Raw genomic sequence first — 26655 nt, forward strand, 5'->3', positions numbered from 1 at the left:
GTGATGCAGACTTCACACTTCTGCCAAGCCATTCAACTGACGGGACAAGTTCTGCTAAACGTCACCTGGATCTTCACACGGCCAACGCCAAGAAAGCGTCAGCCAATCGAGGAAGCTCCAGCGGACTAGAAAAAGCAAGTTCACAGGGAGTGTAAGGTCCCGCCGCTTTTGAGATCGAGTGAAACGCCAAAATTACAGAAACTGGGAAATGCGCTACACATGATAGCAACGCTGCCTCGTAATTTTCGTTTTTCCTTTGATTCACTACTGGCACATGCTGCAATCACAATCATAGAGGACGCTTTTCCTCGGGTAAGTTGCTGGTGAAGGTGTAGAAAGTCCGTAACAAGTCTTTCATTTTTTAATGAAATGCTCGGTGCCTCCGCAACCGTATTTCAGACTTTTGTGAATTAACCTTCAAATATCAATTCGCCGTAATAGCAATAACCGGATCGCGTGTTACTCGAACATTACGCTTGTCCGGTTAAGAATTATTCCACTCAAGTCGTGAAAGAAGTCCCAGCAGGCTTTTACTGGCGATCCGTAAAGTCTTTACATGTGTGGTACACGGAAAAATCCCCATCCTACCAATGAATACGCGACAGCAACAATTACGAGGGCACTATGGTTCTAGCAGTAATAGCTTCATACATTGAACCAAGAGCCAGATTCGACAAGGACATTCTAGACCAGCTATTTAAGGCAACCTCGTCTCCACATATATTGTCTGGGAATTTTAAGGCCCAGCATCTTTTATAAGGAGGGGTAAAAACCACTGCACGAGGAAAAAATAATATAAACATTGTTCAACAACACAACCTCACTATATTGAATGACGGAAGTCCAACATCTGTTAAAGGTACAACACTTAGCAGCCGTTTAGGTATCACTCTGGCATCTTGTTCCATTCCGTCTCCGTGTAACTTGGCTGGTTTTAGACATCTTAATCATGGCAGTGATCACTTTCGGACTTACACATTGATACGCGGATTAAATATTATTCGCCATAAAAAAACTCGTTACATATAATAACTGGAATATGTTCAGCAAAATAGTTGATTAGCATGCTAGGAGATAACTGAAATTGAAGATTTTTTAAAGATTATTGGGTAAACAACATTAGAGGCTACAAAAGCTTTTAAGAATGCAGATTATTCAAATAGCTGTAGATGAGGAGTCCGTACGACTTCGAGCTATCCGTCGACGAACCGAACGAAGGGCAAGAAAAACGAAACATAGATAAGATAAAAGAAAGTCCAGATAAGCACAAAGAAAGGTGCAATGCTATCTCCATAAGCTTTCAATGAAATTATGGAATTACTGCAGTGCTAGACTGGATCCGAGGAAGCCTGTAAGGCGAATATGGCATTCGACGACAAGTTTAGGTCCCAGACCGTAGCAAACTCACCCATTTCGTTCAAACGCTTTACATCGCAAAGTTACACAAAAGGAAATAGCAAAAGAGTATTGCTTGCAGATTATTCACGACTCGTTAAACTTATACTTGGCTATCCCTATAGCTACTCATAAGACTGCATCAGTGCAAAACGATGTCATTCATGCTTCGTTTACTTTAATAGAACTGATAGAGGCACTGTCTTGAGCAAACAAGAACTCATGTTTTGGTGTAGGTTCTGTCTGCTAGTCTGGATAGCAGATCTTGGTAGCGCGGCTAGAACATTCTTACTCGGTGTCTATAACACTTCGTGGGAACCTGGTAGAATACCAAACGATTGGAAGATTACAAAATGGAATCAGCGCGCAAACAACGAAGACACAAGGAAGAGAAATTGACAGGACAAGCGCTGGACTTCAACTGAACGTTTATTGAAAAAGAAACTAACGAGGAAAACAAACAAACCACCAAATCATCACCCCATCAAAACGTGCTCAAAAAAGCTACCTCTCTCTTAAGTAAAAAAATTGATGTTTGGCTGACGCATTGGGCACCTTCCTTTCCTATCTCAAATGCTTCGAGCAGCTCGCGTGCTGTCTTATCGGCCCCTCTTCCCAAAATCGAGATGCGATCAAATATCGGCTCGCACGAGCAAGTGCTGCAGTGTAAAGGCAAGTGACCGCCCGAGGTTGATCGCAGCGAAAGCGCGTGTTCACGTGCTCGGTCATTAACACATCGGCCGGTCTGGCCGATGTATACTCGACCACAGCTTAACGGGATCCTATAAACTACCCCCATCGCGCACTCGACGTACTTGTTTCTGTGCTTTACGGAACATCTATTCCTTCCCGTTCCCCTGTCCGCCACTCTGGGGCATAGCTGCAGCATCTTGCTGGGCGCCGAAAAGACAACCGGTACATCATAGCGCCCCGCAATCTTTTTTAGATTGTGGGATACCTTGTGTAAATATGGGATTACTTGCGGTCTCCTATTTGGCCGGTCTCTTGGTTGTTGGGGTCCCGTCTTTACCTTTCTTAGTAGCTTTTCTGCTACCGCCAACAGAACTGTCGCTGGGAAGCCCGCGGAGCTAAGCCGATCAATCTGCTTTTCAAAACTCTCCTGCAACGTGTGGAGGCAAGATTTTGCTAAGGCCGCCTGCAGACAAGATGACGCGATGCTCCTCTTAACCAACTTGGAGTGTGCGGAATCAAAGGGCAGGAGCCCTTTCTTTGTGCGTGGATGATAAAGCCAACACACGTGCCGCTCGGTGAACTTCATTTTCAAATCAAGATACTGCAAAAACAAGCCGTTTTGGCGCTCATGCGTAAACTTCAATCCCCCAGAATGACGCGTGAAAACGTCCAACACTGAATTGACAACGATGTCACCCGAGTTCCCTTCAGGCCTGTTGATCATCACCAGGTAGTCGTCTACGTATCTAAATACCTTGGTGACCAAGCTCGAATCTAAATTCTCGCTAATGGTTTTGTCTATCTTTGCCAAAAAAATATCACACAACACTGGAGCTACGCATGCGCCTATGCAAATGCCCTGTCTCTGCAAGTAGTACACGCCGTCAAAGAGAATGAAGGTCGACTGTAGATAAAATCTGAGAAGTTCCAAGAAGCTATCAACTCCCACACCGCTAGCATTCTGGAAACCAACCACCCCACTATTTTCAATACAATCGCGTACCGACGTGAAAAGGCCCCCATGGGGAATAGAGTAAAACAAATCCACTACGTCTATAGAAAACGCAGTCGTATTCGTAAGGGTACCGGTTCTTAGGTAATCCACCACCTCCTGGGAGTTTCGCACCAGAAACGGGTCACTTAACCGCAGAGAAGCCAACTGCCCCAGTAGGTACTGGCTCACTGACCGTTGCCAAGTCCCCCTCTCAGTGACAATGGTCCTAAAAGGTGAGCCCTCCTTATGAGTCTTGACCGTGAAAAAGGCCTCCAAGTGCCCCACCTTGCTTTTCTTAATTTCCCTTTCTAGGCTGTGCAGCTCAAGGCCAGCGCACAACCTCAAAGCAGCACTCTTAACCTTCTTCGGGTCGGGCGACATCGCAAGGAAGTTCTTAGAAATGGCAGCGCGAGACCTAGTCCCAAACATGCCCTCCGGCAAAACCACAAACCCCCCCTCCTTATCTGCCTGAAGTAGATTAAGCCTATTTTCCTGAAGAAACGACACAACTCTGCCTAGGCTTCTCCCCCCACGCGAACAAGAACCCCTGGAACTTCGCATCAAACAGTCCACTCCCTCCAGAACACATCTGTCCCTGTCATCGGCATCAGCCCTTTCTGAAACTCGCCGGACCACAGCTAGCAGTTCGTGTGGTGCCAAACGTGGTTCAAGACTGTACTTGGGGCCCTTTTCCAAGATCTTCGAAACTTCACTGGGCAGCTGGACGTCTCCCAAAACCGTCAGGCCTCCCTGGCGTTGAGCCGGCGCACGGGGTCTTCTTGGTAATCCAGGTCGTACACGCTGCCATAAGAACTCGGTCGCTTGCGACACCAATCGTAGATGTTCTCGATGCCTTCGGGTTCCCAACGTCGCAACAACGTCATGCAGACACAACACTTTGAGGTAGTCATAGTAAAGTCGGACTTGCCTCCAGTTCTCTGATCTCAGGATCCTACAGATGCGCATGGCATGTCCCCTGGACGGTTGAAGACACCCGAATAGTCTCTCTACCTCGGCAGGAATCAGGTCTCGTTTGATGCAGAAAGACAGGTACCGAGCTCGGCACGTTGAAGCAGCGATGAGGTTCACACAGATGATGGCCTGTTGGCCGACGTCGTTAGTACATTGAAAAGAGCCCGCCGTAGAAGAAATGTAATGAATCAAAGTGGCAATGCAGGCGAGTTGGTTCATCGTTACAAAATGGAATCAGCGCGCAAACAACGAAGACACAAGGAAGAGAAATTGACAGGACAAGCGCTGGACTTCAACTGAACGTTTATTGAAAAAGAAACTAACGAGGAAAACAAACAAACCACCAAATCATCACCCCATCAAAACGTGCTCAAAAAAGCTACCTCTCTCTTAAGTAAAAAAATTGATGTTTGGCTGACGCATTGGGCACCTTCCTTTCCTATCTCAAATGCTTCGAGCAGCTCGCGTGCTGTCTTATCGGCCCCTGAACCACGTTTGGCACCACACGAACTGCTAGCTGTGGTCCGGCGAGTTTCAGAAAGGGCTGATGCCGATGACAGGGACAGATGTGTTCTGGAGGGAGTGGACTGTTTGATGCGAAGTTCCAGGGGTTCTTGTTCGCGTGGGGGGAGAAGCCTAGGCAGAGTTGTGTCGTTTCTTCAGGAAAATAGGCTTAATCTACTTCAGGCAGATAAGGAGGGGGGGTTTGTGGTTTTGCCGGAGGGCATGTTTGGGACTAGGTCTCGCGCTGCCATTTCTAAGAACTTCCTTGCGATGTCGCCCGACCCGAAGAAGGTTAAGAGTGCTGCTTTGAGGTTGTGCGCTGGCCTTGAGCTGCACAGCCTAGAAAGGGAAATTAAGAAAAGCAAGGTGGGGCACTTGGAGGCCTTTTTCACGGTCAAGACTCATAAGGAGGGCTCACCTTTTAGGACCATTGTCACTGAGAGGGGGACTTGGCAACGGTCAGTGAGCCAGTACCTACTGGGGCAGTTGGCTTCTCTGCGGTTAAGTGACCCGTTTCTGGTGCGAAACTCCCAGGAGGTGGTGGATTACCTAAGAACCGGTACCCTTACGAATACGACTGCGTTTTCTATAGACGTAGTGGATTTGTTTTACTCTATTCCCCATGGGGGCCTTTTCACGTCGGTACGCGATTGTATTGAAAATAGTGGGGTGGTTGGTTTCCAGAATGCTAGCGGTGTGGGAGTTGATAGCTTCTTGGAACTTCTCAGATTTTATCTACAGTCGACCTTCATTCTCTTTGACGGCGTGTACTACTTGCAGAGACAGGGCATTTGCATAGGCGCATGCGTAGCTCCAGTGTTGTGTGATATTTTTTTGGCAAAGATAGACAAAACCATTAGCGAGAATTTAGATTCGAGCTTGGTCACCAAGGTATTTAGATACGTAGACGACTACCTGGTGATGATCAACAGGCCTGAAGGGAACTCGGGTGACATCGTTGTCAATTCAGTGTTGGACGTTTTCACGCGTCATTCTGGGGGATTGAAGTTTACGCATGAGCGCCAAAACGGCTTGTTTTTGCAGTATCTTGATTTGAAAATGAAGTTCACCGAGCGGCACGTGTGTTGGCTTTATCATCCACGCACAAAGAAAGGGCTCCTGCCCTTTGATTCCGCACACTCCAAGTTGGTTAAGAGGAGCATCGCGTCATCTTGTCTGCAGGCGGCCTTAGCAAAATCTTGCCTCCACACGTTGCAGGAGAGTTTTGAAAAGCAGATTGATCGGCTTAGCTCCGCGGGCTTCCCAGCGACAGTTCTGTTGGCGGTAGCAGAAAAGCTACTAAGAAAGGTAAAGACGGGACCCCAACAACCAAGAGACCGGTCAAATAGGAGACCGCAAGTAATCCCATATTTACACAAGGTATCCCACAATCTAAAAAAAATAAAAAAGATTGCGGGGCGCTATGATGTACCGGTTGTCTTTTCGGCGCCCAGCAAGATGCTGCAGCTATGCCCCAGAGTGGCGGACAGGGGAACGGGAAGGAATAGATGTTCCGTAAAGCACAGAAACAAGTACGTCGAGTGCGCGATGGGGGTAGTTTATAGGATCCCGTTAAGCTGTGGTCGAGTATACATCGGCCAGACCGGCCGATGTGTTAATGACCGAGCACGTGAACACGCGCTTTCGCTGCGATCAACCTCGGGCGGTCACTTGCCTTTACACTGCAGCACTTGCTCGTGCGAGCCGATATTTGATCGCATCTCGATTTTGGGAAGAGGGGCCGATAAGACAGCACGCGAGCTGCTCGAAGCATTTGAGATAGGAAAGGAAGGTGCCCAATGCGTCAGCCAAACATCAATTTTTTTACTTAAGAGAGAGGTAGCTTTTTTGAGCACGTTTTGATGGGGTGATGATTTGGTGGTTTGTTTGTTTTCCTCGTTAGTTTCTTTTTCAATAAACGTTCAGTTGAAGTCCAGCGCTTGTCCTGTCAATTTCTCTTCCTTGTGTCTTCGTTGTTTGCGCGCTGATTCCATTTTGTAACGATGAACCAACTCGCCTGCATTGCCACTTCGATTGGAAGACTTCTCGAGTGATTCCCACACTTAAACCAGCCATGACTCTCTTGGATATTAGCTCATATCGACCAATCGCTTTATTGAGCTGTGTTGGGAAAGTTATGAAATAAATGATACTGTCGCCACTCGAATGGGACCTCGAGAACAGAAAAATACTTCCGTACGTGCATGTCAGGAATACCCCGAGGAAGGAGCAGTGTCGACAATGTCTTAGATCTAGTATTCGCTGCTGAACAAGCAAACGCGATCGAATTGAAAACAACCGTCGTGTTTATTGACAGAAACGCTGCCAGTGATTCTGTTTATCATAACGCCATCCTTACAGATATGAAAAGGATTGGTCTCAGTACAGGAACATGTACATGGGTTTCGGGTAAATAACCATACCTTCTCTCTTTGGTGAGTTCGTAAAACGTAATATGTGATCACAACCATTTTTGTCCACAAATCAGAATGTTTCCACTTAAAACTGAGCGAAATAAATCTAAAAATGTTTAAATGCTCATCAAACATGGCTTTGCTGAATTTAAAATTAACAATTCTAATACCAGTTCTATGTGCCGCCTTTCCATTTGCCTGGTTTGATGGTTAGATTTCTTTTTTTTTTTAATTTAACCTTCCATAGAAAGCTGTTTTCTTTTTGCTGCGAAAACATCCTGTCCTTTGTTTGTGACCCTTGTGTATTTACATCAGATTCCATTTTAATGGAAGTGACGTGACTACAAATCCTGTTAGAGTAAACATTCAGAAATTGCCTCAATCACGCCTCGAATATTTTACACAATACATGGCTATAAAAAACAAGAATAACAGATTTCGGGACTGATGTCAAGTTATGACGCATTTATGTTTAGTACTCTAGCGTAGGCAAGGTTTCTTGCACTCTGTAAACGTGCGCGTGCGTTTTGAAAATAGCAAGGATATTTACAAACATCACCCGAAAGGAATAAAAAATATAACCTTAAATAGAAAAACATCGCTAGATTAAAATGAAACAACTTAGAAATGTTTCACATTGCTAGAAGAAGTGTTGCTAATTGAAATATGCGCATAGAACATGCCAGTTCGAAATATTTTGTACAATTTACAAAATGTTGGCTACTGCATAATTTTAAGCTATGAAGAGTGGCAGTCCATGACATATATCTGCATGTGTTTGAATATTTTTTTAAAAATTTATATTTCATATTATTATGACTTAAGGTGTTACTTACAAACTACCCTATTGAAAATTCCATCAAGCTACGTAATTTGGGACACTGACTGCCAGTCAGCAGCGTTGATGGAACCTGATGGACCATCAGACGTCATCTGATGGTCCATCAGATGACGTCTGACTGCCACTGCAAAGGGAATTTCATCAACAAGGGCAGTATTTACATAAGAGTAAAGCTATACGCACTCATAAATATCGCCAAATGCCTCGATAAAACAAAATGTTCGAGAAAAAGAAAAAAAGCAGCACCACCGCGCATCGAACGCACGACCACATGCGTACAAATCGGACACCTTAGCCGCTATGCTACGCCACTTTTTTTTTTTTTTTTATTGCCTGCTTAGCATACCAAACAAATACATGCAACACACAGAACACGAATGTTAAAAAACGCCCGTCCTTCTTAGGCCGGCGCAAATGGTTTAAAATGCCTTCAGGGCGACCAGAGTATCCATCACAGGCAGCCATTCAGGCTGCTCCTCTTGGGCTTTGTACACTTCCCTGATGTACGCAACACTTTCAATAAAATAGTCCCTCACGGGACGCGCATCTGCGTCCGCGTGTCGCACGGCCATTCTTGTTCGCCACATACTGTGCAGGCTCAATACCATGAACATGTCATAGGGCACGCCCCCTTCACTGCTAGTGGGGAGGAAACGAATGCCATACTCTGTTATTGGCAGATCCTTTTTCAGAGTTCGTTGTAAAATGTCCCAATGGAATACTGCATCCCAGCAGTCCAAGAAGATGTGGTTTATAGTTTCTGGTTTTCGACATAACAAACAGTTAACTGACCAGGGAACAAATATTCCTTTTTCCTCCAGCCAGGGTTTAACAGGGAGTGTGCCACTATGCAGTTGAAAAAAGAACGTTTTTACAGATGGCCTAACAGGCATTTTTTTCACTCTTTTGAGAACATCTTTGCCAGGGCCACCGCAATAAGAAGATCGGTAAAGAGGCTCAGGCAACACCACATCTACCAAGTCTCTGTACAAACGCTTTCGCGATACAACACTCAGGTACTCCAATGAAAAACGCACCTTCAGGAACTGGAAGGCTCGGACAACTTCATGCAGAAAACCACGCACCCCAGGACAATCAACCTTACTAGACGAGACAACAAAATCGGGTAACGCATGACAGAGGCGAACTTGCAATACAGTCCTCAAAAATAAATCCCTCTGATCACGCAAGAAAATAAAACGGGCCACAACCTGCCGAAGAAACAAATGGGCTAATCCCAACCCCCCACTTTGCACAGAGCGAAACAGGTTGGTACGACTAGTGCGTTCCCACCCAGATCCCCAAACGAAAACTGCAAAGACTCTATGCAATTTCTGAACGCTGGCCCTCGTCATCCAGAGGGCTTGAAGCACATACCAGACTTTAGCCACAATAAAAAGGTTACAAACTGTCGAGCGAGAAAACATTGACAAATCACGACCCCCCCACTTGAGTGTTTTCGCTCGGACCTCTTCGATTTCCTCTTTCCAATACTCCGTGGTGTCACGGTAATGCTCGAGTGGCACCCCGAGGTACTTTGCCGGTGAACGGGTCCATTGAATATTTTCGAAAACACGAGGTGCACTTTCCCGGCTGCCGTGCCAAAATCCCACGCACTCCGCTATGCTACGCCACCGTTAGAGAAACTAGATTTGACTATTCGTTTTATACGAACTGCTTTGGCTGCAAATGCAGTTAAGCCGTCAGCATGTTATGCAAAGCGCTCGTACATCACTCGCCGTACTTCAGTTCTACTCACCTGCCATGTAGAGTACTTTCGCGTCGTAGAACGATCCTTTTGTTCGTGCATCACCGGCCCAGTAGACCTGTACACCCTGTCGTCTTCAACTACACCGCTAAAGTCCCTTACATCGTCGGAACTCACAACAGGCTGGGTCTTGCCGAGTAGAAATACTACTAAAACATAAGACATTGTAGAGCCCGGGCAGGATCGACAGGTTGGTGCGAGCGGGCAAACAAAACGAGTCGAGAGCGATCGTTCATGAAAGCTCGGCGAAGCCTCTATGGGCGAAGGGAAGTGCGAAGTGTCGTGTTCGGCGCTTCGGCGGGCTTGTGATCAAGGTTGCCGGTCGGTTGCGTGTCATATCTCTAACGTCAGCGGTTTTATGGGCTCACGTCCCAAAATCGTTTTCTCGTGCATAGATTACTTTTCGTATTCATAGATTTGACGAAATAGTGGTATCCGAACGAACTTTACGTCCTTCGACCGTACGTCTTTCTGCACGTCAAAGCTTTCTGACGTACAGTCAGAGGCAATCGATGTACAGTCAGAATCACCACCAAGACATCCTGATGGCATTTCGCGGCGGCCGACTGCCACCAGGAAACCATCAGAAAACCGACAAGCGGGGGCTGACTGGAGTTTGACTGTCGGTCAGAGTAACTTGCTGGTCAATCAGACATGCTTGACGTACAGTCAGGCACAGTCAGCGGTCCACTAGAAAACATTGACTGCCAAACAGGGTTACATTGATGGATTTTTTCTTCGGGATATTATCAAGTTGTGATACATGTTTGCAATATTTTGGTAACAATAATAATCTTTATTGCTTTAAGGGAGCCATGGTTTGGAGGCCCACATGGCCGCGTTAGTGATGATGATTATGTAATGACGTAATATACGAGGTGAAAGTAAAGGTGATTATGATATGATATGCACAGGTGCTTTGAAACTTGCAGCGATTTTCACGACGATGGTATTTACGGGGCCGTCATCGGCTGCTGACTTCTAGCAGGCCAGTCTCGAGCGCTTCAACAGGGCTTCCTGCGTGCCGGGCTTGCAGACGAGCCGGTGGAATTTCGGGTGACGCAGGGAGTCCAGCAACCTCTGTGGTGGGGCTCCAGGGATGGGGGCCGGTGTTGGCCGGGCGGCGGTCTTTGCCAAAGCTAGCCTTGAAGACTCCCAGCCCGCGGTCGAGCTTGTCTCCTAGCCGCGTGAGCACCCTGTCGATCGAAAGCGTAAAAGGCGGCATGGGCGAATTCGTTAGCCATGTCTCAAAATAGTAGCGCAGGTACAGGGTTACACGCAACCACACGTCACCACCGGCCACAAGAAAAAAAAAATCACCCTTAGTGACACAATCAGAACAAACAAAACACTCACACAGCGCTGACTCTCAACTCAATCTTTATTTACACTTCTTTTTCTTTTACGCATTTTTAAAACATTCGTGAATATTGGCTTCGTTTTCTTGAACGCCCATGAAATGACGATCATGTGTGTTCATCCTATAGTGAAAGAAAAGCTGATTCTTTTCCTGATAAAGTTAGCGATGGACTGCTAACACATTTATTGTTATACCTTGCAATATGTTCCGCTTCCACTATGTCTCTAGTCAGTTGGCTACTGCTTTTGCCGTGTACTGTACACCTATCAAGATGTCCTGCAAATCCGCAATCAAGGCAATGTAGACCTAAATGTCCTGAGTTGGATCTAGTTATGTTGCTGTAAGGCTCATGGAGTAAATCGTTCAACCATATTTCAGTCTGGCCGATATATTGTTTCCGACAGGACAGGGGAAAGGAATATACTACCCCTCCTGTGCACGGAACAAAACTGGCCTGGAGCTTTTTTGTGCAGCTCGCTGAATGTTTAAAAGATTGTTCACTCTTTTGCTGAAGCTGGAAAGCTCGTTTCCAGCCGAGAAGATGACGGCGATGTTGACCCTCTTCGCCACTTTCTTAAGACGAAGGGAGACGTGGTAGATATAACGCACAACAATGGGTCTAGTTGACCAGTCTCTTGGTTTTCGTTTGATGACATATTTGTTGTTCTCTTAGAAGGTTCTCCGCCACTGAGTTTGATAAGGAAGTGTTAATAAGTATGTTAATAAAAACATCACTTCATTGTGTGGGCCCGTGTGCTGACGCTCTTCCTCCCTCTCCAGTTCTTTTTATATACATCAACCTCCACCGTCATCTTAATCATCTCGCAATAAAAATCACATCAACCTCAAGCATCATCTCGATCATCTCAAAATCATGCGTCCCCCTAGTTTCACTTGCGCAGCAGACCAACATGGTATGCTCTAGCCTTTCTGCTATGTCGTGGCATTCCTGAGTTTGAAATAAATATATTTTTAAGTATATAATGGTGTGCCTGCGATAGAAACGTCGACCCCTCGATCGGTGCCCAAGGAACACCGGAGGGATTCCGCCGGGGTTACTCCGGAAGCAGAAAATGTGAAGTAAGCATGCGTTCGTGCCGCCCAATTACGTCCCCATGCGCACTTAATAGGTTCTTTCATTGACAAAGTCACCGGGCAGGTTTGTGCGTTTCTTTAAAAACGAAACAGACTACAATAACTGTGCGTCTGCATACAATTTTAAAGAGGAAATGAAAGGCGGGAAGTGGATTAAAACGGAATTAAAATGCATTTCGTGAAGCCGAAATCTATGTGAGTTGAACAAGAATGAACGCATTTCGACTTCCCATAAACCGCCTTCCGACATGCTGATTGAGCAGTGTTCGAAACATTCCCTACTAGATTGAACGCAAATCTTTAGTTCGTTCCTAGTGACGGTGAATCTCGCAAAACTGACTACTTTATATATCGAGGACAGAACTCAGTAAATACGACCGGAGACGCCGTTGGGTCGCTTAGCGGTCCCGTCATTTACCGGGACCATTTCGGACATTCACGGGTCGACTTCTCCATCTCTTGCTCGTCGTAATTCCGAACAAAAACCGGTAAGCATAAAAATTGAGTACCAGCAGGTGGTATTTTATTTTCCCGATCACTCCGGCTGACGTAGTCGATCACGACGCAAAAACGAACTTCATGAAGGTGGAAAGCATAGTCTGCGCACATTAAATTATATCGGGCGAAAATTCATCAACATGGCTTCAGCGAGATTTCTGGCCTAAAATACATCACTACAAAGCGTCATATACTATGACATAATTTTAATTGCCTGCTCAAGAAATTACTCGATAGCCATAGTGCCGCTAGAATATTGGCTGCACTACGGTAAACATGCAATACCAAACGGTTGATCTTAATGCGAACATTTTAAAGGGGCCAGAGTGTCACGTGTATTTCATTGGCAGGAGGTTGTGAAAACGCAATAACCATTGGGACAAGTTGGCTTATTAAACATGGTTACAATTCGCGCAAAAAGAGACGAGGACAAAGGAGGAAGGAACACAGAACACAGAGAGGCGCGCACTCACAACTCTAGTATATTAAGTGAAGAAAAGAAAGATGACGCACAATATTTGCAGGGGACAACGGCAACAGGGGATAAACAGTTCAGTCGCAGTCAAATGATCGCAAGAAGGATACTTTCTTTAGAGCGCAGCTCTTAGGCGCCCGTTTCCGGATGAGCTGCGTCGCCGTCGGCGTAACCGCGCGGTGCATTATGGGTAAATTTTCCCTAAGGAACCAGAAGTCCTCCCGAAGGACCTCGGGTTCCTTCGGGATTTCCACGGTAGAACCTCGCGTTCCTTCGGGAAGACCTTGGGACGACCTCGAATTCCTTCGGGAGGACCTCGGGACACTATTGAAAATCCCTTCAAGATACGTAATTTGGGACACTGACTGCCAGTCAGCAGCCTTGGTGGAGCGTGATGGACCACCAGACGTCATCTGATGCTCCATCAGATGACGTCTGACTGCTACTGCCAAGGAAATTTCATCAACAAGGGCAGCATTTATATAAGAGTAAAGCTATACGCACTCGAGAAAACAAAACAAAAAAAAAGGAGAACCACCGCGGATCGAGCCCGCGACCACTTGCGTACAAATCGGACACCGTATCCCCTATGCTATGCCATTTTTTTTTATTTATTTCCTGTTTAACAATGGTGGCATACATAGTTATCAAGATACACTAAATAGGTAAAACCATCAGCCTTCCTGGCAAATGTCACAGCTAGAAGTCTTTGATGGAGGACAAATCCTCCAGAAGTGGCAGCCACTCAGGTTGAGGCTGCTGCGCCCTGTACAGCTCTTTGAGGAAACACATGTGTTCTACAAAATACTTATACACTGGCCGCACATCGATATCCGCATGAAGTACTGCCATACGACATCGCCATACACTGTGCAGTCCCATGAGCATGAACATATCATAAGGCACAGAAGCAGCTTCTACAGACAGGAACCGAATACCGTGGGACGTTAAAGGGAGGTCTTTTTTTATAGTCCTTTGAAGGACGTCCCAAAAAAACACTGCGTCCCAGCAGTCCAGGAACACATGTTCAATGGTATCTGGCTTCTTGCACAATAAGCAGTTTTCTGACCATGCTACTGGTATGCCCTTTTCAACTAACCAAGCCTTTACAGGAAGCGATCCGCTATGTAACTTAAAAAAAATGTTTTCGTGCACGCGGGAATTACCATTTTCTTGACTCTTTTTAGAACATCCTTCCCTGTGCCTGCGCTGTACAGCGATCGATACAAAGGTGTGGGAAAAAGCAACTCGATCAAGTCCTTCGACAACCGCTTGCGTGACACGCCAGACAAATATTCTAAGGAAAAACGTGTTGCCAAAAACCGATAGGCCCCGATAACTTCCCCTATGCTATGCCATCGCTTTGCAAACTCGATTTGAAGATTCGTTTTATACGAGATGCTTCGGCTGTAAATGCAGTTAAGCCTTCAGCATGTTATGCAAAGCACTCGTAGATCACTCGCCGTACTTCAGATCTACTCACCTGCCATGTAGAGTACTTTCGCGTCGTAGAACGATCTTTTTGTTCGCGCGTCTCCGGCCCAGTAGACCTGGTACACCTTGTCGTCTTCAACGACACCGGTAAAGTCCCTTACATCGTCGTAACTCACAACAGGCTGGGTCTTGTCGAGTAGAAATTCTACGGAAACATAAGACATTGTAGAGCCCGGGCAGGATCGACAGGTTGGAGCAAGCGGGCAAACAAAACGAGTCGAGAGCGATCGTTCATGAAAGCTTGGCGAAGCCTCTATGGGCGAAGCGAAGTGGCGTGTTTGGCGTTTCTTCGGGCTGCTGATCAAGGTTGTCGGTCGGCTGCGTGTCATATCTCTAACATCAGCGGTTTTATGGGCTCACGTCCCAAAACCGTTTGCTTGTGCATAGATTATTTTTCGTATTCATAGATTTGACGAAATAGTGGTATCCGAACGAACTTTACGTCCTTTGACCGTACGTCTTTCTGCACGTCAAAGCTTTTTGACGTACAGTCAGAGACAATCGATGTACAATCAGAATCGCCACCAAGACATCTTGAAGGCATTTAGCGGCGGCCGACTGCCACCAGGAAACCATCAGGGAGCCGACAAGCGCAGTCTGACTGGAGTTTGACTGTCGGTCAGACTAACATGTTGGCCAATCAGACATGCTTGGCGTACAGTCAGGCACAGTCAGCGGTCCACTAGAAAACACTGACTGCCAAACAGGGTTACATTGATGGATTTTTCCTCCGGGGAGGTCCTCGGGCTCCTTCTTGAGGACCTCGGGAGGTCCTCGGGTCCCTTCGGGAGGACCTCGGGTACCTTCGGTGACCTCGGGGAGGGAGGGTCACTGGCCCCCCCCTCTCCGAGGTCACGTGTCCCCCCTCCCGAGGTCACGTGACCCCCTACGTCACGTGACCACGTGACCCCCATCCCGAGGTCACGCGACTCCCCTCCCCCGAGGTCACGTGACCCCCCGAGGTCATTTGACCCCATCCCTGAGGTTACGTGACCCCCCTTCGGAGATCACGTGACCCCCTTTCGAGATAACGTGACCCCCCTCCCCCAAGGTCACGTGACCCAACCAGGTCACGTGACCCCCCCGACGTCACGTGACCCCTTATGTCTTGTGACCCCTCTGGGTCACGAGACACGAGAGCCCCCTCCCCTCGAGGTGACGTGACCCCTCCCTCCGAAGTCAGGTGACCCCCCCGGAGGAGATTGAAGTATGAGGGGAGGAGGAGGAGAGGGAGGAGGAGGAGGGGTATACTCTCCCCTTAGTAGCCTTCTCTCCTCCTCCTCAAGAGCTGCGCTCTAATTCGGCATACAAGCAGTTGTAAACGCCTTTCAATTTTTTTTCGCTCAAAGCTACTGACGGCCGACTATCGTAGCGATTGGCCAGGCTCAAGATGGTGAGCGCCTCGAGCACCTCCCGCGTTTGTTTTTCTTTAAAGCGGCCAATGACTCAAGCTTCTTCTAAGGATGATGTGCACGTACAGGTCTTGCGGTGCACCGAAATGTGACCTTCAACAGTGGATGTTACAGAAAGTTCCTGCTCCCGTAGCCGGTCATTCAGACACTGTCCAACATAGTATCTTCCACAGGAAAGACGAACGCTATATCCAACGCCCGGTGAACAGGGAACATAAGGCCGCACATGTTTTTTGTGGCACGTGTTTTTTTGATAATTTTTCCGCTTTTTCACGAAGCGTACAAAAAATTCGTCGCATTTTTATGGGCTTATAGTACTACGGGCACACCGTACCTACTTGCCACTTGTTTTAGATTATGTGATATTTTGTGTAGGTATGGCATAACCACCACCCGGTTTTTGTCAACGAAGCGCCTAGTTTTTTCACCCACTCTTACATTTTTTACCAGCGTTCCTATCACTTCAATGAAGACTTGATTCGGGAACCCTGAGGATTTTAGTCTATCGGTTTGATATCATATCTTAGAAGGTTCTGCGCCACTGATTTTAATAAGGAAGTGTTAATAAATAAATCACTTCCTTGTGTCCGTGTTCTGTGTTCCTTCCTCGTTTGTCCTCCTCTCTTTGTGCGCAAATTTTACCCATGTTCAACGCTTACCAGTTCGCCTAGCTTACTTCTCTACTATTGGCATATTAACATTATTGTGGTAATTAACTTTTTAATTACTAGTTTGATGGGTCAGGTTTTAACTGCATATTTGACGTCAGTTATAACAAAGAGCAACGAATTGAGCGAAATTTCGAAATGTCAGTGGTTTTTGAGGTATTGACAAATCCGTTGTCGAGTATTTTTTGCCAGATTCCGAAACACGATGGCGGTTAAGCGCCAAAACCTCCATGCATGCAGAGAAATGTGACGTAAACATTTCGAGCAACTCGTCGAGATCTCATGTTTTACACAATATATGGCTATAAAAAACAAGAATAACAGACTTCCGGAATCATGTGAAGATATGACGCATTTTTGTCTAGTACACTTGCGTAGCCAAGGTTTCTTGCACCCTGTAATCATCTGCGTGCTCTTTGAAAACCAAAGGTATTATCAAAGATTAAACAACAAGAATCGGAAAATATAATTGAAAATAAACATCCCTAGATTGAACTGAAACAACTCAGATATATTTCACACTGCTAAAAGACGTGTTACTAATTAAATATGCACATAAGACATACCAGTTGGGCAGATTTTGTCCAATTTACTATATATGAATATCGATCTCGACGCTAACATTTAATAAAACGCTAGATGTTGCTGAAAGTGGAAAGTTGTCCGTCCTTGTCCGAGCTTTTTGTTTATTCTCTCTGTAACAAGTTATCAAAACCAACGCGCTCACGTTCAACTCTGTTCAACTACGCAGAATTTTAAGCTCTGAAAACTGGTATTCCATGGCAAAGAACTGCAGGTGTTTGAATATTGCTGGAAGGCTTATCTTTATTATCAATATAACTTAAAGGGATACTTCAACGAAATTTGAAATATTCCCGTCGTGTTCAAAAATAGGTTGAATATGATCCACAATATCCGTAAATGACAATCGCGCGTTTGTGTTTTGAGCCTGGTTGCTGTATTTTTCGTTATGAACGGCCCACTCTGGCAAGCACTCGGAGACGGCCCAACGAAGACCACGTGACATCCAACGCAATCGTGACGTAGGTCGTCTCAGGACGAGCAAAGCTACGGCGAGGCTGACATCGAGAGGATGGCCTAGTCGTTCCAGCCACCGCAGCGGCTGCTTTTGTACGAATTTTGAGTGACGGGTTAATCTTCTGTAATCTTGTAGGGGGACAATAGCGACTTCTGCGACACACAAAAGGCATTCTCGGGAAGAGGGGAGTTCCTCCTGCCCCTCTTCTCTCGTCGTGGCCGGGGACGAGACAACCTCCGTCACTAGCTGTCAAGGTTCTTAGACGGGCATAACAAGCGAGGCGTTAGCGACATCCACCAGGTGCTCCTTGCTAATCGTTTAATTCGTTTTAAAATTTCTTTTCGTGACTTTATTAACAAGATATTGGTATGTTCGATGTGATGCTGCTTTTTTGAACACATATAGACCAAAAAATGAGCGCCGAAATTTCGTTGTAGTATCCCTTTAAGGGTTTACCTTCAAACAATTATCAAGTTTTACAACATGCTTACAATTGTTTAAGAATAATTATAATAATCTTTATTGGCTCAGGAGAGCCGTGGCACCGCAGAAAGGTATAGCAGATCGTACCTTGGAGGCCCGCGGGGCTGCGTGACTGATGGTCATTATGTAATGATGTAATATACGAGGTGAAGCAATGGTGATTATGATATGATATGCACAATTAAGTGCTTTAGGCCTATCAGCGGTCTTCCTGACGGTCGTCTTCATCGGGCCGCTATCGGTTACTGACTTCTAGCCTGACCAGTCTCGAGCGTTTGGAAAGGGCTTCCTACGTTCCCGGCTTGCAGACGAGCCGGTAGTTCCGGCGACGCATGGAGTCCAGCACCTCCATGGTGGGGCTCCAGGGTTTGGCGCTGGTGTTGGCCGGGCGGCGGTCTTTGCCTGTCGATTCAAGGCATGGTGTGTGCCACTGGTCTGGCTGGCTCTCTAACGATGAAAAAGACGCGTCTTACGGTATCTCTGTTAACGTCATTTTCATACAATTGAGAGACACACATTAACCCTCTTGACAGCATTCATTGCAAAACATCCAGTAATGCAGAGCACAGCTCTTAACTAAACTTATGAGAGCACGCTACCGAGTTTATCTTTTCTATATTATTCACTGCAGTTCAAATTTATTTGGACCCTTAACGGTAATTAAAACGTCCAACACTCACAGCCTAATAAACACAAAAAAGGAATTTTGCGGAAACTGATCACGCATTGCCCGGAAGTACTTGCAAGTCTTGCATCCTTATAGCCCTAAGAGCTCGTGTAAGGGTGCAAGGTTGTTACGTCGGCATAACATGCACAAAACATTTGCTTTGGGGAAAAAGAAAGGTTAATATTTCGGTATAATTATTGCTTTAGAGACATTCTGAAGGCCTCTGTCTGAACATTTTATGAGCTCTTTGATCACTTATGATTAGGCTGCGTACTTTCCGGTTTTCACAAAAAAAAAAAAAAAAACGTAAATATCCACCGGTGTCGAAAATAAAAATCGGTGAATCCGGGAAAACACAGTTATCGTTTTCATATTTTCAAGGAAGCACGGGTTTTTGTTGTTGTTGTTTTTTTTCACCGAAACGTTTTTTATACTTCACAGTTTTAACCGAAAACACAGCTAAACACGCCAGTGCACATACTTCAAGACAAAAGTAAGATATCAGCCTACTGCAGCGAAAGCAACGTCCACTACACAGCTGTCAGGACTGTGGTGTAGCCATCTGTCCCAGCCATCAAGATCTTGAGCACAAAAGTCATCTCCGCCGAAGTAAGGAAATCAAGAAAGCATCGCTAGTGCTTCTGATACCCAAGCGAATGATACAGACTTCCCACTTCAGCCAAGCCATTCAACTTCCGGGAGAATTCCTTTTCAAACGTCACCTGGATCTTCACACGGCCAACAACAAGAAAGTGTCAGCCAATCGAGGAAGCTCCAGCGGACTAGAAAAAGCAAGTCCACAAAGAGCGTAAAGTCCCATCGCTTTTGAGAAGGAGTGAAACGCCAAAATTACAGAACCTGGAAAACGTGCTACACACGATAGCAACGCTGCCTCGTAATTTTCTTGTTTTCCTTGATTCTCCATTGGCACATGCTGCAATCACAATCATAGAGATTGCTTTTCCTCTGGTAAGTTCCTGGTGCAGGTATGGAAGGTCCGTAACAAGTCTTTTAATTTTTAATGAAATGCTCGGTGCCTCCGCAACCGTATTTCAGACTTTCGTGAATTAACCCTCAAATATCAATTCGCCGTAATAGCAATATCCGGATCACGTGTTACTCGAACATTACGCTTCTCCGGTTATGAATTATTCCACTCAAGTCGTGAAAGAAGTCCCAGCAGGCTTTTATTGGCGATCTGTAAAGTCCTTACATGTGTGGTACACGGCGAAAATCCCTATCCTACCAATGAATGCGCGACAGCAACAATTAGCGAGGGCACTACGGTTCTAACAGTAATAGCTTCATACATTGAACCAAGAGCCAGATTTGAGAAAGACATTCTACACCTGATAATTAAGGCAACCCCATCTTCACATATTTTCACTGGGGATTTTAACGCCCACCATATTTTATGGGGAGGGGTAGAAGCCACAGTACAAGGAAAAAATAAAATAAACATTGCTCACCAACACAACCTAGCTATATTGAATGAGAGAAGTCCAACATTTGTTAAAGTTACAACACTTAGCAGCCGTTTGGATATCACCCTGGCCTCGTCTTCCATTTCGTCCCCACCTCGCTGGTTTGTAGACATCGAAATCATGGCAGTGATCACTTTCCAACTTACAGATTGATACGCGGATTAAATAGAAGTCTCCGTAAAAAACACCTTACATATAATAACTGGAATATGTTCAGCGAAAAAAGTTAAAATAGCATGTGACAAGATAACTTCAATTGAAGATTTTTCGAAGATTATTAGGAAAACAACATTGGAGGCTATAAAAGATTTAAGAATGCAGATCATCCCAAAACCTGTAGATGAGGAGTCCGAACTACTTCGAGCCATCCGTCGACGAGCCGAACGAAGGGCAAGAAAAACAAAACATAGAGAAGATGAAATAAAGACCAGATAAGCACAAAGAAAGGTGTAATGCCATCTCAATAAGTTTTCAATGAAACGATGGAGTTACAACAGCGCTAGACTGGAACCCGGGAAGCCTGTAACGCGAATATGGCATTCGACGCCAAGTTTAGGTTCCAGACCGTAGCCAACTCACCCATTTAGTTCAAACGCTTTACATCGCCAAGTTACTCAAAAGGAAGTTGCAAAAGAGTATTGCTTGCAGATTACTCACGACCCCTCAACATTATACTTGGCTATGCCTATAGCTAGTCATCAGACTGTATCAGTGCAAAGCGATGTCATGGATGCTTCGTTTACTTAAATATAACTGAAAAAGGCCCTCTCTTGAGCAAACAAGAACTCTTCTGTTGGTTCAGATGGCGTCCGTTATTCTGGATTAGCACATCTTGGTAGCGCAACTAGAACATTCTTACTCGATGTCTATAACGCTTTGAGGGAATCTGGTAGAATACCGAAAGAGTGGAAGACTTCTTGAGGGATTCCCATACTTAAACCAGCCAAAACCCTTTCGGAGATCAGCTCATATCGACCAATCGCTTTATTGAGCTGTGTCGGGAAAGTCATAAAAGAATGATACTGTTGCCACTCGAATGGGACCTTGAGAACAGAAAAAAATACTTCCTACGTGCATGTCAGGATTCCGCCGAGGAAGGAGCAGTGCCGACATTGTCTTAGATCTAGTATTCACTGCTGAACAAGCAAACGCGATCAAATTGAAAACAACCGACGTCTTTATTGACATAAAAGTTGACATTAATTCAGTTTATCATAACGCCATCCTTACAGATATAAGAAGAATTGGGTCAGTACAGGACTATGTACATGAATCTCCGGTTACCTGAAAGGTAGGCCCATCTTTATTTTGAGTAAAGATGGGGACGGCGATCTCTATGAAGTGACAAGAGGAGCGTCCCTGTGAGGTGTCCTGAGTCCCTCTTTCTTCAACATATTTATAATTAATATTGTCAAACTGCTTCCGAAACATGTACATACGTCCTTTTACCCATTTTAGTGAAAAACCCGAGACTGAGGTAATGACAGACGACGACAAGGTTTGTCGTCCTTGTCGTCGTCTGTCATCACCTCAGTTAATAACAAAAGGTACAGACGTTTCGCCACCTATGCAGGTGGCATCTTCAGTATACACTGACACAAATCAGGTGAGGTCGACCAGTCTACTTATCACACACGTCCCCGTAAACGTCCGGCAGGGGGCCACGGTTGGTGTTGCACACCGATGAGTCACGGCGAATGAACCAGGACTCGACGAATTTTCTTTGCCCCCACCTTTGTTCTCGGGCCAGCGTCGTCGCATTGTCCAGGTCGAAACTGTGTCCTGTCGTCCAGCAGTGTTCGACAAGTTCCGTCTTGGACCGCGTGGCATGGGTGGCCGAGAACAAAGGTGGGGGCAAAGAAAATTCGTCGAGTCCTGGTTCATTCGCCGTGACTCATCGGTGTGCAACACCAACCGTGGCCCCCTGCCGGACGTTTACGGGGACGTGTGTGATAAGTAGACTGGTCGACCTCACCTCATTTGTGTCAGTGTATACTGAAGATGCCACCTGCATAGGTGGCGAAACGTCTGTACCTTTTGTTATTAATTTGTTACGTTAAGTCGGAGTAAACCTTTTCAATCATGAATTCACCCGGCTTTTGGAACATTTTTGCATCACCTCAGTCTCGGGTTTTTCACTGAAATGTTTAGTATACACCAGCTCACTTGCGCCCTTACGTTCAGCTCATTAATACTTCAAGATGCAAGTTTTCTTCCTCCTTCGTCCCTTCATTCACTCATCTTCCCTAGGATCTACGCCCACTCGCTGTGGGTTCTCAGCAAGTTCGGCTAGCGGATGTCTCAGATGAAGCGGAACTTTCCTACAACGGCATGTGTCTGAGGTACAAGTTTCTGGACCCTGAGCGCTTTCACCACCTGGACACCCTGAAAGTTGGATGGCATCGGAAGAGGAAGATCCTCAACGACTACCGAAACTGCACCAGAGATCATCTACGAACTGTGAGTCAACTCGCGGATCAGTTGTGAACCGCTTTCATTGGAGAACATTGTCGAGCTTCGACTTTATTTACTCAGTGGCAAGCTGTAAATTTGAAATACTGTTTTACAACGTTCCGGTCCCTGAGGCAGAAGATAAGAACAAGCAAGCCACTGAAGCCTGGGTTCATGTCAACGGTTACCGCGATGAATACTGCCCTTGTAAATCCTTTTGGCGTACACCTCACCAAGTCAACTGAGAACAGTCTAGCCAATGGTCCGAAGTTTTGCGTGAATATGAAGCCCTCTCGTTTGGATATTTTTTCTGCAATTAATGTCATGTATAACGCGGTGTCACAATCAGCTGAGAAAAGTGCTCTTGTGTTGACGGAATTTATGAGAATGTCGTCCTTAGTAGATGCTTCGTACAGGACAGATGTTAGAAACTTAAGGCTGGTGACCCGGTTTAAGAAAGAGTTGGAAGAGAAAAAGGTGAAGCTTCTCGAAACAGACAAATCGGGGCTGTTTGCTGTTCTGCCTTCCAATAAGTTTAAGAAGAAATGTAACCTGGCTGTTTCTGTGTTATTTCGTTCTTTTGATGGGGTTCTGGCCGACACAAGAAAGAAATAGTGAGGACTTTTAAGGACAGTGACTTTACGCCCTTGGCTGTCAGACTGAATGGTAACATGAAAGATACGTTTGCCATTAAGTTCTTTTTGAAAGACCACAAGCTTGATCTTCCTCTGAGAGTAGTTATCAACGAAGATGGCACGTGGCAAAAAACTGTCTCCACGTTTCCTCAGAATGGTCTTTCGTGCCTAGATTTCAAAAGCCCGTTAGCATTAGGCTTTTCCATGGATTTGATATCAGTTATTCAAACGTTTCATGGTAAAGTTTGCACAATTTTTTTCCATAGATATCAAGGATTTGTATTATGCACTGCAACGAGCCATTTTGCTTTCTATGGTCCGCTCGTTTCTATAGGAGAATTTAGTTCGGTTTCAGTCCCAGTCTTGTATAGAGATAAGTGATTTTCTAAGGATACTCGAGCTATACCTAAAGTCGAGAGTGGTAAGCTATGATGAGCGGAAATACATTCAACGTCAAGGAGTATGTATTGGTTCGGCTGTCGCCCCGGCCCTTTCAGAAATATACCCCCGGAGCTTAGACCTAAAATTGCATAAGATGATCAAACATTGTCGCCCGAGCTCAGTACTTATTAGAATATACGTAAATGACATTTTGGTATGTGTTCGTGACTCAACCCTTGCTGGTTCCATTGAGAATACCGTGTACAGAGAGGCACCGGAATTGCAGTTTTCTATAGAAAAGCAAGCCGACAACGTACTTCCGTATTTAGACCTCCAGCTCAGATTGGTCCCCGGTTTATGTTGGTCGTATGGCGAAGAAAAGGCTAAACCAGTACTTCCCTTTGATAGTTGCCATTCAAAGCATGTCAAGGCAGGATTGGTTCGAAACATGATTAACAACGCGGATCAAAAGTCTTGTTGGCACTCCATTATGACGTCGATTCAAGTTGTGTCTTCCCGGCTACATGTTGCAAAGTATCCTCAAGAATTCATTTCCAAGCAGCTTTCGTACATTGTTGCAAAAGGCAAAAAAATTAGGAAAATGCCCGAGCACAAAAGCTTTGTAGTCGTACCATTTTTTCATAAAATCTAACACAATTTAAAATCAGTCGGTGATAAGTTTGGTTTACGCATGGCGTTTAGCACAGATTGCAGTGTGAAACGGTTAGCTCCGTTCGCTTCCGCCCAGAAAGGTTGTTAAAAAAAAACACAGGGAAAAGTGCGTTGCATGTATTTCAGGTATCGTCTACAATATCCCTTTTGATTGTGGTTTATGCTATATAGGTCAAACGAAGCGTTGTATTAATGATAGACTAGGTGAACATAAACGTTGTGTAAAAAACAAGGATCCGTATTCCGGGGTGTCCAAGCATATTCAGGAGTGTAGGAATCGCGTGCCTTTATGAAACTCTATAACCACAATTGTAACAGAAAAAAACGACCACAAGCGCCTGTTGAAAGAGTCAATCGCAATAACGAAGCATGGGAATGCAGTGAACAAGCCTTCTTCGTCTTTAGATACGGAATGAAAGCGATTTCTAAATCTCAAATAATATTGGAAACTTTTTTTGCGTGTGCGTCGTTTTATAGCTGACTTTCTCAGTGAAAGGTCCAGTGCAATCTGTAAATATCCCAGCGTTTTCTTTTTTTTTTTATGTGTCACCTTTGGTGCTGTCAGTTCTTTTGTTGGTTTGACCCCATTGTTAGAGGTCCGGTGTCGTGCCTTTGGTGGAGAGAGTTCGTATTGTACCTTTTGTGGAGAGAGGTGATGTCAAGAAGGGTTCTCTTTCCTTTTTTCCACCCTATATAAAGGGTTCTTTCCACAATAAAGGTTTGGCTGGAGTTTGAGACGTTCTCTTCCTTGTCGTCGTCTGTCATTACCTCAGTCTCGGGTTTTTCACCAAAAATGTTTAATATACACCTGCTCACTTGCGCCCTTACGTTCTGCTCATTAATCCTTTTACGCCGATGCGATTCGATTTTGTGCCTCTAGCAAATCGTTATATATAAACAACGAACGCATTCAGAAGGCAATCAATATAACCGTAAAATATCTACATTCACATGGAATGCAAATCTCACCAGCCAAATCCGCTGCTGTCACCGTCACGAGAAAGGATACAAGCAGATATAAAAATTCTAATAGAGGGGAAACAAATTCAATGCGGTCTTAGGAGTAACCCTTGATCGATCTTTGTTGTGGTCCACACACATCAGGCACATAAAGCAAAAGTTTAAGTTTTTTACACAAATTCTTAAAATGATAATTGGAACGAGATGAGAATGTTCAGTAACGGCAATTTCGACCCTTTGCGACGCTCCTTTTTGTCGGACTATTACGCTACACTATTTCAAATATTCATGGTATCTCCACATCATCAATGAAAAGCTCGAACGTGTTCGAGCACAGGCTCTAAAAGTTTGCCTAGGACTACCAAAATCACATCAAACATTGGTACCCTTGTTGAGACTAGAGCGATTTCGCCCGGTATTCTCAGAACCCATAAAACTATTCGAGTTCACCTATGACACCAAGCGCGCAGCCAAGCACATCATTTGGTGAATATTAAGGAGGTTAAACCTTCTCCTCGCTCTTCGCAGGCCCTTTCGCGAAGTTTTAGCTAATTCGGAACATCGAATTAGCTAAAACTCCGGTGCAAGCACCACGGACGTGCAGTTTTATCGACATTAAATTGACATCCCCCGGTGTCACGCAAAAAGCACAACTCCAACACCTGTTATCATGCAGGCAACACTTGAGTATATGCATCATGCCTATCTCTCATCCCGGCAGATATATACGACTGGGTTAACTAACGTTATATCATCACTCATTAGAGCCTACCTTCCGTCAACTAGCACGAAAATCGAAACAAATCCGGGCAGCTAATGCCTACATCAGCACTCAAATACCTCCTAAAATGGAGAATATTACTATGATCTAAGTGCGCTCTCAATGCTCTCATGTATAAAAGAAAGAGTAACGTGAATGCTCAACTAATTTATGACATTGTACAGAAATTTTATGATGTGATGTGTTAGGGACATGAAATTGTCTTAGAGTGGGTGCCGGGGCACAGTGGTATATCCGGAAAAATCTGTGCCGGGAAAGCTGATGGGGACGCCCACGAAGCCGATGATTGCTGTGCAATTCCTCCGTCAAGGGCTGATGCAAATGATATAGTTCGAAAAATTGGGAGAGAGATATCATTCAGATCAGGGATGGGCGAAATACACGCAAATAGGTATCGAAATACAAATACAACATACTTTGTCAAAAATGTATTTAATTACAAATCTAATTACATTTCCAAAAAAGCATTTAAGTACAAGATACAAATACAACAAAATGTATTTGGTCTCCTCCAAATAC

The sequence above is a fragment of the Ixodes scapularis genome, unplaced genomic scaffold, assembly GCF_016920785.2.
Source record: "Ixodes scapularis isolate PalLabHiFi unplaced genomic scaffold, ASM1692078v2 PGA_scaffold4__175_contigs__length_147842914, whole genome shotgun sequence".
Classification (NCBI taxonomy): domain Eukaryota; kingdom Metazoa; phylum Arthropoda; class Arachnida; order Ixodida; family Ixodidae; genus Ixodes; species Ixodes scapularis.